The sequence below is a fragment of the Papaver somniferum genome, chromosome 9, assembly GCF_003573695.1.
Source record: "Papaver somniferum cultivar HN1 chromosome 9, ASM357369v1, whole genome shotgun sequence".
In the NCBI taxonomy this organism is placed as follows: domain Eukaryota; kingdom Viridiplantae; phylum Streptophyta; class Magnoliopsida; order Ranunculales; family Papaveraceae; genus Papaver; species Papaver somniferum.
Window position 1 is genome coordinate 125,955,747 of NC_039366.1, and position 15,239 is coordinate 125,970,985.

Below are 15,239 nucleotides of genomic sequence, written 5' to 3' on the forward strand. Positions count from 1 at the left end.
CAGGCTTGCTTCGGTCACAAAGTGAATGAGAAGGGTTGGTCTTAGGGAGGGAAGCGAAGAAAGTGTTGAGACCAAAATAGTTGATTCTGGAAGTGTGGGCGTTTTGTGACTTGTATCAGAAAGTGGAACTGGTAAGCAGAATGGAAAGCTACCTGGTGATTTCTAGATGTTCTGTGTTACCGACCAAAAAACTTGTGTCCTTTGGTGGAAATAGGTGAGACCTATTTATACAAGTCATAGTGAAACGTACCCTGGTCTCGTAGGAAGTGGAAACGATTGAGTGGTAGAAGAAAAGAGTAACGTGTAACTGCCAGACGTTATGCTTCCATGATGAAGGAACTGAATTCGTGTAACTGCCGGTCATTACTCTTCCATGATGAAGGAAATGAATTGTTTACACTTTTACTTTTCACCACCACTAATTGTCCTACTTCATGACACTTTCTTATAACGGGCGCATTGCACGCCCCACGCTGTAAACCGCCAGACCAATACCCTGATGAACATCCCCTAGTTTGTGACATATTTTGAAGTCTCCAGTGTTTCCGTAGAAAACATGTAGCACTTTTCTACGTGTGGCAAGTTAAAATTGAGAGGCTTGCTATCGGTAAATAGCATGTAATGCTAGGCTCGTCTTGGATAGTAACCTAAAAACTTGTCGCGAGCTTATTGGTTTGGTGGCGAACTTCGATGGCCGAGATCGCATCTTATGAATAAGGGTAGCCGTTGATTGTGTCTACCTTGTGTTGGTACCTGAAAATGGCGCAGTGGCATTGCGGCATGACTTGTGCATTCCGGGGGCACGATAGCGCAAGTGGCACCTGATGTAGCCATGGCCGCCTAAAAGTTGCCACAAGTCCATCAGTTCGGTGGTGAACTTGGATGGATGAGATTGCATCTCATGAAGAAGGATGGCCATTGATTATGACCACATGCTAATGGCATGCCGGTAGCGCATCCATGGCATGGCGGCATAGTGGCGTGCTTGTAACCGCGGCATAGTGGTATGCCAGTGATGTTGAGGTATGGCCAAAGCTAAAAATTGGCTCCGAAGCCAAAGTTAGTGTTTGGCGTCGTGGACAAGTCTTGGCGCCGTTGGGAGGATTTGGCCTGGACAAGTCTTGGCGCCGTTGGGACGATTTGGCCTGGACAAGTCTTGGAGTCGTTGGAAGGATTTGTCCTGGGAAAGTCTTGGTGCCGTTGGAAGGATTTGGCCTGGACAAGTCTTGGTGCCGTTGAAAGGATTTGGCCTGGACAAACGCCATGGAGTCGAACCCACATGTGGCGTGGCAACAACGGCCATGTTGCCACGCCAATCCCGTTGCTCTGGAAACGTTGTTGGCTTTGGTAGCAATTTGCTCAAATCAGGGTTTGTCGAAACCCTAATCAGCGCACGTGGCGTGCGGCTGCGGTATGGCGCTACTTTTGTGCAAATGGCGCCATGGCTATGCCAAAGGAACTATGGCAAGGCCATAGTGTGGAAACGACCACATGGGTAGAAATTTTCGCGGGTGGCTATTTATGGCAGGTTTCCACGAAGTTGGCATGTTGCGAGGTTGCATGGCGTGTTGCCAAGGTAGCATGGAATGTTGCCGAGGTAGCGTGTTGGCATGTTGCCGAAGTAGCATGGCGTGTTGCCTAGGTAGCATGTTGGTGCTCCAAGGTGCGTTTGGCCTTTAACGTATGGTGGCAAATTTGGAGTAACCTGATTGGACACATAAGGGGCCCGACCAAACAAAAGGTGCGACCACACTTTTGGTGAGAGTGTGGCGCCTTTAGGGCAACCTGATTGGTCAATGGGAAGTGGGGCCGGCAAGCTAGGGCGAGGCCACACTTCCAGTGCGCTGTGGCGGTTTTAAAGTGACCTGATTGGTCGATGGAAATGGGTCCGGCAGGTAACATGGGGCCGGCCTTGTTCGGAATGTGCGTGGTGCATTTAGGGCGACCTGATTGGTCGATGGGAAGTGGGTCCGACAAGCTAGGGCGTGGCCACACTTACAGCGCGCTGTGGCGGAAATTTTGACAAGCAAGGTCTGGTATATTGCGCGAGGCGCGCAACCCTAACTTCTGCAAGTTAGTCAGGTTGACTGAATTCTATGTGTCGACACAAAGCTCTTTTAAGTTCGTTGCCAGAGAGCAGCATGCTTTTCTAATTGAATACCTTATGAAAAGATCTTATTCTTGATACTTGGAGATTCATGCTACTCTTCTGAGAGTGAACACAAATCGTCATGCCATATCAACATTAAGAGTTCATCCGGAGAACATAACATAGAAGACATCCATAGGAACTTATATTAAGTGAATATGCGCGAGGCGCCGAAATTTACAGAATATCCGGGATTCGCCAGTCTGGATAAATTTCATGTATGTTTATTGAGCGGCTCAATAAATTTGCAAGTGGAGAGTTTAGCACACGTGGCTCTGTTTTCTTGCAGAGTGACGTCACATCAGATGCAAGGTTTTACGATTTTAACCCTAAGATGAAAATCACCATCAACAATTGGTTTTCGAATCAAGGCACCTTTTGTGAATGCTAGTACAACTTACTCATCGAATAAAACAAAGAGCACAGGTTTTGGCACAACTGTTATGAAAAACCTAAGAAAGTCTTCACAGACATGGGTTCCAGTTAGAACTCAATTTCTTAGAAAATCTAAAGATTTACCAGTCGAAGTGGTGGCTCAACTCGTAAACATGGACTTGATGATTGCAGGTTACAATGATCTCATAGAAAAGATATCTTGCACTTTTCAGAAGCAAAAAAAATCAGGTAAAGTTTCCAATTTTGTCTCTCTTCATGATGATAGTGATTTTTATGATAACCTTGAAACCCAATGGTAAACAAAGAAGAAGAGTTAAATCAAAACGTGGAAACTCTCAAATAATGAGTATGAAAATACTCATCCCACTGCTCTCTAGGAAAGGATACTGCAATCATCATCATTAAAAATCATGTTAGGTGAGGATTTAAAATAAACATGTGTTCTATTTGTTTCAAATAGTTCTGTTTTTGACATAGTTTTTTATGGTCTTTTTTAAGAGAAAATATATCATAGTACTGTGATTTCCTAAGACATTACAAAATTATTGTTGAACTTGCTCCAAGAATTTTAAACTATATGTTATTTTTCATAATTACACATGCATTTGAAATACTCTTGGATACTGACAAAAAGACAATATGTCTCTAGTTTTACGTTTTGTTTAATTAAAACTCTTGAGTTATGGAAATTCGTTCATGAACTCTTTCCTTGTTTTGCTCAACTTCAAAAATTTTAGTAGTCACGAACCGACCTTATTCTTGGGAGACTTCATGTTTTTTACCTATAAATACCTTAGACTTGAGTTGAGTTCTCTTATTCAGAGTCTTTTCTGCATTCAAGTTTATCCCTCATGGCTAGCAACAACATGAAAGAGATTCTTAATAATTGCAGTGGTATTGGGGTAAAAGGGAAGAAGAAAATAACTCTCATTGATAACGAAGTTGATGGTTATGAAGATCATCCTCATGTCAATTGCTACTTTGCATATGATCACTAGGATGTAGAACAAGAAGAGATGATTTCTACTAATGTTGATTTTCTTAAACAATTTGAAAAAGTAAAGATTAAGCTTGTTGAAGCATTGAAAAATCAAGACATGCTAAGGACTGAGTTTGAAAAGGTTTCATCTGACCTTGTTTTCATGAAATCGCATGTTAATGATATTCTCAATGAAGATATTTTTCCTGAAGAGTTCGTGGATGCTGTTTTCAAAAGTCTCAAGACTAATGATGTTTCTTTCGGTATTTAATTAATGTTTTTTTCTTGTTCTTTTCTTTTCACTAGTTATCTCCTTGTAGGAATTTTTTTCTTATTGTTTAAGGAGGAACACTAGTTTTTGGAGTAGTTTTTTGTGTTACATTAGCTATTCCAAAATTATCATCTTGCATAGTTAAAGTTTATTTATAAATTTTATTTTGGAAGATGACTTGCAATACCTAATCTTCATGGTTATATATATGTATCTCTTATTTTGTGAGATTTGTTCTATGCTATCATTATTGGTGATTAGAACATATATCTCATATTTTCTCATAGGTTAAGTTCTTTCCCTCTTGCAAAAGAGGAGTGGACTATTTTGAGAATGACAGTTTTTGATATTCATGGTTACACTTTTTCTGAATAAACTGCTACAAGATTCCGTAAGATGTTCTTTAGGGATCGACTTATCTCATTGATTGTGTCACCACCAGGGAATAAGTGGTGAAATTTAATCTCTATGTTCGTACATGCCTAGATAAGTTATAATTCTTATGTTGAGTCATATCACACTAATTTGTTCTCTTGTTCGTAACTGGCGTAGAGAATTGTGTTAGAGCACTGCTCGGTTGAACCCACCAAGCGTTGGTATGTCAAGATTGGTTGTCATATTTAGTTCAAAAACTCGAGTCGCTTAATAAGTAAACTAGAGTCAACTTCGATAGGTTAGACTAGAAACGATAGAAGTATTGAGATCTAGTTACTCACAAAGATCTGAAGATGGATTGAAGACAACAAAGACATTTTCCTTCAGCTTGAGGTTAGTAACTACAACTTTGCTCGTTACATTTCTATCTTGTGTCTTTCAAATCTTTCAAATTGAAAACATAACATGTGAAGCTATGAATGATTATACTCTAGTTAGACGTAGTATTAAGGAATATAATATGAAGTATACCGCTTATCTTTTGAACTTCTTATATAAGATATCGACATAATCGTTTGAATGCTATTGTGATTATGTATGGGTATGAGGTGAAGATTTCATCCTAGGAAACAATGTTTTACATTCGTTTAAAGGAAGTAAATTCATAAACTTGTTTTGTGAATTGAAAGGGAAATCACTAGGTTTATTGGTATTGTTATTCATTGCAAATCTTTTGAACTACCAATATATGTGATTAGTATAATAACTCATGACTTGCTTATGTTCTTGGTAAAACTATTCACAAGGCCTGAATTTTGTATTTGTATGACTTTTATTAGTGAAACCTATCAAAAAGTAATCACCTGAGATGGTATGATCGATTTAGTGTTATTGGTATGACCAACTCTAGGCAAAGGGGAACCGATCCTACTAAGAGGTGCAACCTATCACAAGAGGGGAATCGATCCTTGTAAGAGGTGCAACAAGTTTCTAGATATTGGGAACCGATCCTATGAACATGTGCAACACGTTTTTAGATATTGGGAACCGATCCTATGGACATGTGCAACAAATACAAGTTAGATACAATATATATGTGGGAACCGATCCTAGTACCTAGTCAACCAAGTTTTGGTAACTAGCGTGACTAATTCTAGTACCCACATGGAGGTAGAACCGAAATTTGTTTTGGTAGAACCGTGAAACCCATGTTTGGTGATTGAGAGTTCTTGATCAATCACATAGTTCTTAAAAGTCAGATGAACCAATTCTAAACTTGCTTGGAAGTGTGGAAAATCGATTCCAAGAGTGTAAGTATGAAAGAGGACTTACAAAGTAAAGATGTCGACATATTGAACATGTGCAGTAACGCTTATGTTTTATTGTTCAAAGATATTCCTTAATAGCTAAAGGAAAAAAATCCAGGATCGAAAACAAATTGACAATCTTTTAATTAAGGTTTTTAATTTTATATCTGGAAAAAATAAAAATTAGTAACGTGCATTTACTAGTTGGAGATTTTCTAAGAGATTTCGGTCAATATTTGGACAAAGCATTTCCAGGAATTATGGAAACCGAATTTGGAAATATATTGCATATCTTGAGAATATTTTCGGTTTTGGAAATTCCTTGGTGTCCAAACTTCCTTGGTCTATAAAATATTGAAGTTTGCATTTCGAGCAAACTAATCCTCAGAGCCAGCAAAATTACCTAGTTGTTTTGTTACTGGTGGAGCCGCCTATTCAGAGAGGAAAGTAACCTAATTAGGCGTAATCTCTTACGGCCGCTCGGTTTAAAGACTTCTTTGGGATTGAGAAGCTCTATTAGTACCGTTGGTGGGAAACTAGATGATTGCATTGTTATTTTAGTTTTCGATTATTGATTTGATTGACTAACGGTTGTTGAATATTTGATTGCACCTAGTTTTTTTATTCTTGAGAACCTTCTCTTCTGATATAAGGCTCACTCAAACTAGATCAAAGATTTAACGTTTTTACGGATCTAAGTTTTTCTAGATCCGTAAGATAGATTCATTGATTTTCCATTGTTAACAGACTCCGTTCTGTGCGACTAATCAATAAGGAATCAAGTTTGTTGATGCAGGTTGTTACTTTGAAGATTAAATCGAAGATTGAAGACTTTGAAGATTTGAAGACTTTTGTTCTTGTGTTATGATCTTGGTGTAACTTTCTGTGACTTGATTTTCCGGGATTAAGAGGTTGTTTATTTTCAATAAACATATCCCTTTTTAGATCAACAAGTAGTTTGTGATTTCATCATTCAAAAAGCTGGGGTCTAACAACCGCACCCAATATTTCGATTAACAATCTGTATGGAACTCCAATATACTTTCTAGAGAATCAACTAGACAGTCAGACTCAATCTAGAGAAAAGTATATCGAGGAGTTAATATCTCTCTCTTGATTTGATTATACTCAAGCAAATAGAAATCTGCGGGTCTTTATCAAATACAAAGATAATAAACTTGGATGGTACCAAAGACCAATGTCCAAGGATCAATCAATTTCCAATCAACAACCAAAGGTTGGATTTCACAATTGATCGATACAAACGCACAACCTGTGATATTTCAATTATATAACAAAATATAATGCGGAAAAGAAATAACACAGACACCAGAAATTTTGTTAGCGAGGAAACCGCAAATGCAGAAAAAACCCGGGACCTAGTCCAGATTGAACACCACACTGTATTAAGCCGCTACAGACACTAGCCTACTACAAACTAACTTCGGTCTGGACTGTAGTTGAACCCTAATCAATCTCACACTGATTCAAGGTATAGTTGCGCTCCTTACGTCTATGATCCCAGCAGGATACTACACACTTGATTCCCTTAGATGATCTCACCCACAACCAAGAGTTGCTACGACCCAAAGTCGAAGACTTTAATAAACAAATTTGTATCACACATAACAGTCTACAAGGATAGATAAATCTGTCTCCCACAGATAAACCTAAAAGTTTTGTTCTGTCTTTTGATAAAAATCAAGGTGAACAAGAACCAATTGATTAACCGGACTTATATTCCCAAAAAACAACCTAATATTATCAATCACCTCACAATAATCTAAATTGTATGGTAACGAAACTAGATATTGTGGAATCACAAACGATGAGACGAGGATGTTTGTGATTTCTTTTTATCTTGCCCTATAGAAGATATAATCTCAAGTCAATTATTCAATTGAAAATGGCAAGATCAGATCGCTATAGAAAATGGCAAGATCATATTGATCAACTACAAGAGAAGTAGTTTCGTCTGGCTTCACAATCCCAATGAAGTCTTTCAGTCGTTAATCGACAGGGTCTCGAGAAGAAACCTACGATTAAAGGAGAATCGACTCTAGCAAACCAACTAATATCACACAGGAGGTGTGGGGATTAGTTTTGCACAATTGCTAGACGTCTCCTTATATAGTTTTCAAATCAGGGTTTGCAATCTAAGTTACCTTGGTAACAAAGCATTCAATAATCACCGTTAGATGAAAAACCTGATTTATCCAAGCTAATATCTTTCAACCGTTAGATCGAAACTTAGCTTGTCACACACAAATGAAATGTATTCATTTAGGTTTGAGTAACCGTACCTAAACGTGTACATTGGTTGGTTCACAAATGGTTGACCAATGGTTAGCCATATGAGTGCTTTCATATTAACCGTATTCATCTTTCTCATAACTAGTTCAAATGACTAATAAGAACTAGTTCAAGAGTTGTTCAATTGCGTAGGTCTTTATACATAAACACAATTGAAACAAAATGGGTTTGATTCATTTAAATCAATTCATGAACAATATACCCATGGTTTGCAAAGATTGCATTCCTTATAGTTTATTGTTTTAAGTCCATGAACTACCGATTTGAGAAATAACTAGCTTGGGTACGCATACGGGTACCTTAGCTAACGGATTTTGAGTTGGTTTTAGTTTCCAAACTCGGCAGACTTTTTCGGGTGAAAAAGTTCCGCCAGTACGCGTACCTAAGGTGATTGGTTTTTGAGTTCGTAAACTTCAAACTCAGCAGAATTTCACGGACGTGAATTTCCTCCAGTACGCGTACGGGTACGCGTACCCAACCTGTCTCCTTCACCAATACCGCATGCACACATATGCACGCACTCGGTTTCCGGCACATGGATTTATACACTAATGTGCGAACACACTATATGCTTACATCCATAGGTGGTTACATATTCTCAACTCTACATTTCAATCATTGAAACATTCTTATATAATGTTATAACAGTCGTTAGACATAAAGAATCGACTATCGTCATTAAAGTTATTTTCAAGATTGAAACGTCATCATGACTTTCGTCATGGGTAAAGATGAAGATGGTTAAAGCAAAATCTTACCAACACGTATTTCGAGAAAAAGATAGGCGAGTAAACTCGGCTCGAAATAGCAAATGTGTATGTATGAAAACTATCATACTTATACGACTTTTGTCTCAAGAGTAGGAGATAGAGTAGATAGACTTTTGAGTGACAAGATGAGTTCAAGTCTCCACATACCTTTTGGTCGGATGAAGTTCCACTGGTTCCTTGAGTAGTTCTTCGTCTTTGCAAGATAATCTCCATGGAGTCTGGAGCTCAACTATTCCTAACTATCCTGGACCGAGACTTAGTCATAAGTATACTAGAAATCAAGACATACAGTTTTGATCACTAATATTGACAAACATGCTTGAGATAGCAACGCATGCGAGTTCGGCCGAGCAATGCTCTAACAATCATAAACCTTGTAATCAAGACTGATTATTTCGGTAATCATTATCTTGTTTGATCTTGTAATCAAGGTGCTTCGGATATGGTAGCATGTCTTAAAAATAGAAGATCCTTAACTGTGCTTATATCATATATTTCGGTATTGTGATTATAAAGTGAGTTTTGTTACCAAACAGTTTATCCTTTACTGTTTGGTATACAATCCAAAGGAATCTTGTCTTTCCAGTTGAAAGATTGGTAGAAAAGTTATTGTGAACCATTGAGAAGATGTATTAGATTTAAGTGCTAAAGAGAACGACTGTTCTGCTAGGATATCTAGTATCAAATATCTATTGAGAACTTCGATTCTGCTAGATATTATCAAAACAAATATCTATTGAGAACTTCGGTTCTGCTAGATATTATCAAAACAAGAATACTGTTGAAGCTGAGTAACTAGGATTTTAGTTTACTTAGTATTGTCTACACGAAGTTGCAAGTTTACCTTTTTGTAGCGTCTTAATTCATTGAGTATTCAAAACTGGACTAGGTCCCGGGGTTTTTCTGCATTTGCGGTTTCCTCGTTAACAAAATTCTGGTGTGTGTGTGTGCTTTACTTTATTTCCGCATTATAATTGTTTTTATATTATAATTAAAGTAAATACACTTGTACGTTAACTAGGAACTTGATATTTATCTTATAAGATTTCGGTTATCAAGTGAACACTTTGTTGTAGTATTGTCTCGATTTCGTATCCATAGACGATCACACAAAGTATATTGGATTTCTCCACTTGACTTTGATATTCTCACATTGTTAGGCCAGTCCGGACTAACTCTATTTCAAGTGGACATTGTGTTGAAATATTTCTTGAGTGATTGTATCTCTAAGAGGTTTATACACGGTAGAAATTGAATAGGTTGTTGATCGTTGCCGTAGGCGTCAAAAATAATTACACTTTCTTACTACTCAAAATATATAATGAAGCAAGGGAAAGAAAGGATTGTTCCCACAGAGAGGTCTTGGGTCGTCGTTTGTTTCAGTTTCCTACAAGTAACAAGGGGTTTTATGATTTTTATATACTAAAATAAAATAAAGCAAACAAAGAAATAAACACGCAAATCAAGGGTGTGAAAATATTGGGTAAAGGTTTCATCTTCAATTGTAAACAAGTATTTGAATATATGAATATAATTTGTATTTAATCTCGCTATCATTAAAATCCCTAGAATACCTTATTGCAAGAATACTCTGTAAATTTCCTAAGTTTATCAACACACACATTAGAGTTGCGTATATGAATTCTACCTAAAGAATAACCTAATGCCTTGCGCTAATTAAGTTCAATTCCTAGGAGCATTAAGTTTCAGAAATAGGCTAATCAATGCAACTGTCATACATTGCGCATGACAATTCGGACAATGGTCAATTTCTACATATGATTACAAGAGTGTATCACTACAAACCGTAATCATATCATGCTACTCGTATTCAATGTTATCGCTCAATGATAAACCCTAAAATAGTTATAGATATGGATGTAAGTTCAATCAATTCTAGACTTAACTAAACAAACATTCAATCATATTGCAATACGTCAATCATGCAATTATTATAAACCGTAGAAAGTGAACGATAATATGGAGAGAAAACTAATTCATAAATCAAATAACATGCTTGCAAAATCCGACTACATCTTTAACCAATAACAATAAATTAAGTACTTGTGTTAATGGAATTCATCACAAAAAGCATAGAAGAAAGCATTATGTTATAAACCCTAGAAACAAAAGTAGAGAGGAGATGATCCTTGTTTTGGTGCTTTGAGTTGTTTTTATAGCTCTCTGTTGTGAAAAGATTCAACCTCCGACTTCTAAACCTAGGCAGTGTAGCCCACAACCTTGGCAGATCCGGTCCAAGCCCATTCACTTAACATACTTGATATGCTTGTCAGTTTTGTGGAACTGACGAGCCAATTTTATCTAGTAACTCCAGGACCACAGATAAGTCTTGGCAAAGATGCCACAACCCAACTTATCTTGCCACCGCCTGTACCAATAATCCTTGTAGCCATCTTCCCATTAGTCTCAGTTGCTTCCACTGCTGCATTCTCCAGCTCAGTAAAACTCCAATAATCATCAGCTCTATAACAATGGCAGCAACTCCATTTAAGCTTCAGCGTCTTCTAGGTCACGAACCTGTCATCATCTTGTCCACCACTGCAACTCAGCAACTCCACCTGCAATTTCAGCCAACAAGGCTTCAACTGATGCATCCATCCTAACATTCATCTAATCTCATTCTGTAGCTTCAATTTCTTTCAAAAACAGAACTAACACCCATGGAAAACAACTTCATCTCAAACTCAGATCTTGTTCATACCGCCAGTTCAAGCATCAACATCATTCTCTTCCTGTAATCTCATAAACTTGGCAGCAACACATTTGTTCCAGCCTCCCTTGATCCCACAACAACTTTCCATCACTACCACTTCATTTCTGTGTGTTCAATCCCAGCTTCAATCTCATTCTGAAATCACCAGTTCCCTGGCCATCCAAATTCACAGCATTTAGAACATCCATTCACTTCAATTTTAGTTCAACTGCAAACATAAGTTCAATCTCCACAAACCACCAGAACTCAATTACCAGAACCAGCATCTCCGCCTTGAACAACAATTATCCATTCCTGAGTCTTATACTTCTAGTTGCGACTCATTCTACAATTCTCAACAGTTCATCCCCAGCATAACCAAATTTCCCATGTCTGTAGCAGCATCAGCTAAGAGACATTCTCAGATTCATCTTCTTCCATTTCCAACTGCAATCCCATTCTGCTTGACAGCACCAGATTCATTCTTCCGTGACGCAGCAATCCTGTTATTGCAGTCACTGCCTAACAACTGCAGCAGCATTGCAAACCACTACAACCAAACCCCTTCTTTCCCTGATTATTTCACTTCTTCTCAGCACCAACAACAGAACCAATTACCCTTCTGCAATCTAAGTGCCACCAACTCCTAAACAGCCCTTACAGCTCACATTGTTGCTCAATCTCACCAGTTTCATTCCTTCCATAATCAGCCATCACCACTAGCTCCTAACCCATTGTAAACACGCACCAAGCTGCGGATGCAATCATCATTTCCTGCATCATCTTTCATTACCAGCTCAAACTCCATAACAAATCTGCTCTTATGTAATCGTAAAACCATCACAGAAACCCATTAAATCTTCACCTCTAGCACATTCTCATACACAATTACCACTAGGGCTGCACAACGGGTAGGGTGGGTAGGATATGGCCTATACCCGCCGTCCTACCCGTTTACCAAAGGTTAAGAAAATCTTTACCCGCCACCCTACCCGCCAAATAATGGATAGGGTAGGATACGGTTAAAAAACTGGCGGGTAGGGTAGGGTTGGCGGGTAGGAGTAGGGTATGTGCACTTCTAGGTAGGGTGGGTAGGATATGGCCTATACCCGCCACCCTACCCGTTTACTGGCGGTTAAGAAAATCTTTACCCGCCACCCTACCCACCAAATAGTGGATAGGATAGGATACGGTTAAAAAACTGGCGGAAAGGGTAGGGTTGACGGGTATGGGTAGGGTATGTGCACCCCTAATTACCACCAGAGACTTGATCTTGAGACAAACCCATGTCTTAATTCACTACAGAGCTTCATTTCATATAACTTCAAAACCCAAACTCAATCTCTGTCTCAACATCTTCAAATTAAACCCAATTTTATTTCTTCCTTCAAAACCCTAAACCACCAAACTATTTCTTCCTTGATCAAATTGTTGATTCAGGACCTAGTTATTCTCAATCTGATGTACCTCCATCAGTAACCCAATCTTCTTCTCGGTAAATTTCAGGTTAACCCTCTGGACCTCCGTTTCTGCTGAACAGCAGAACCCAATTTGGGAAAGAAAACGAATGAGAAATGATTTCTCGATTTCAGGGTTTAGTGTAATAACTGGGACGGCTATCAACACCCATGGGTGTCTTTAGAAATTCCTATTAGACTCCAACTGGTTGTCCCTTGTCCTTGATTGGGATCCGGATAGCACTTGCACCTCAAATGGCTTCGATGCCGGTTTTGCACCTATTTCCTCTTCTTTTGCTTCAAATGACTCCATTGCACCTAAATACTCAAAATCAAACATAAGATACATAATTCACACGAAAACTCGCAAAGAAAGCATAAACAATAGATAAATATCAAGGTGTATACAACACCTATCAAATTCCCCCACACTTAGACTTTGCTAGTCCTCGAGCAAATCAAACAAAACCAATTCTAAAACATACATACAACTCCGTGTCGTCGAGGCTACGGTCACACTTAGCATGTAGAACAAGCCTTTAAATCCCTAGGTGTCCCTAGTGGACGAGTTGTAGTCTCGTGAATGTTTACAAGAGGTGTACCTACAAAACCTATACTTCCAAACTCCAGCCACCTGTGAAAATTTAAGAGTGACACTAAATATTTTATTAATTGGCATACTATCAGTGATTACAAGAGGAAGTACCCACTTTCAAATCCAATTCATAAATTAGTGATATAGCTTGATTCGGAAAGTTGAACACAACCACAACCACATGAAAGGATTAAGAAAATGGATATAGAAAGTAGATGGTGGCTGACTGTTGACTAGGTGAACGGTGTTTCCCATATATGTCTGAAGGTCACTGCCAAAACAAACCTAAAAATCCTATTGGATTGAGCTACTGGTCTGAATACTAATATCAACACGACTGGCATATACAAGGGAACCAGCGGTTGACAAATTGAATTCTAGATCAATTCACTGACATATACAAGGGAACCAGTGATCAATTTTATTCAACACAATAATAATAATATATATTTTTTTTTCTTCAAATCGGCAACATGATTGGATCTTTTGGATCCAAGCGTATGATTCTTGTCAGCAGATTACATGGTAATTCTAATGGATCCTGCATTCCACGCTTGTTTAGGCGACGGAGACAGGAAGAACACACATATTTCTATCCAAGTGTCAATTTTTTTTATATATATACTAGTATATGACCCGTGTCGTAACGGCCCGGAATTTGGTTTTGCTATTGCTTAGTGCTGCCTTATTATCACTTGTTTCTTAGTTTATTTATTTTCTTTTTCTTCGTAATTCATCGATCGGGATTTTATGAATGTTTATTTTGCATAAATCTCAATTCGTAATTCATCAATCGAAAATGTAAGTTCCCTGTTCACTCTACAAAAGTATATAAGTTGAGTCACCTCTCTGGCACAGGATTTAGGTCCCTTGTTTTGCCACCGTAGAATGTAGAATGTAATTTCAACCTTACTCACTCTTGAGTTTTCTTAGTTTTCAATGCATGCTAAAACAAATAAATAAATAATTACCCAATAAATGACACCCAATCTTCCTATTTTTTGCCGAGTGTCTCTGGGTTGATGCACAAAATAAGGTTCATTAGTCATCCCTGACCCTTGTCTCTCCTCTTGTTTACAGATAGACCCACTGTTAACACGTTCTAGAGCATCATGTTATCGTAGTACATTATCCGTGGACTTACAAAGAAGACGAATCGGTATTTCTTTGTCTCTAAATTTCCCTAGAAGTTGTATTCTTTGTTCTGCCATTAGAACCTAATAGTAGTATATTTATCATCAATTTAGATGATATTTTAGTCCCATTTGGTATAAGTTGCAGAGGTCCCAAATGAAAATGTGAGATATTTGATGATAATGAGGATCACCATGTGATGACGGGTTAGTATCCTCATATGACTATCTCTACTGTAAACGATTATAGGTTTCTCTCAGTTGATACTCAAGTTTATACTTTGGATTCAATGTATATACTTGTCGGACATGACTGAAATCATTACAGACATCCCTTTTTGGTGGCATTGAACATAACAAATGCATTATCCTTTATGAAGTTTAATTCTTAATTATCATACGAACCATCTATTATAGAGAGTAGAAACTATGAGTCATGACTCACATTATGTTGCTCTACAAAAGATAGCAACATTGATTCTCGTTTTGGAAATTATTCAGCAACAATGTGAATCCCAGTTTTATGGCTCAAATACCCAATGATACTGAAAATAAATGACGGACATGTAGACGGTTAGCTGCAAGACACGCACCCTTCCTTCTCCACTCGCCATCTCTGACCTCGTACAAAAAATAAGCTTTAGTTATTTTTTGGGATGTCATCTTCTCGTGCAACTCCATTTTTTTCGCGGGGTCAGTCAACTCCACTCAAAGATGAGTAATACTTTCGGACCTGCAAAAAAATGTAAGTAAGTGAGAGTAAGCGAGTACTAAGGAGATC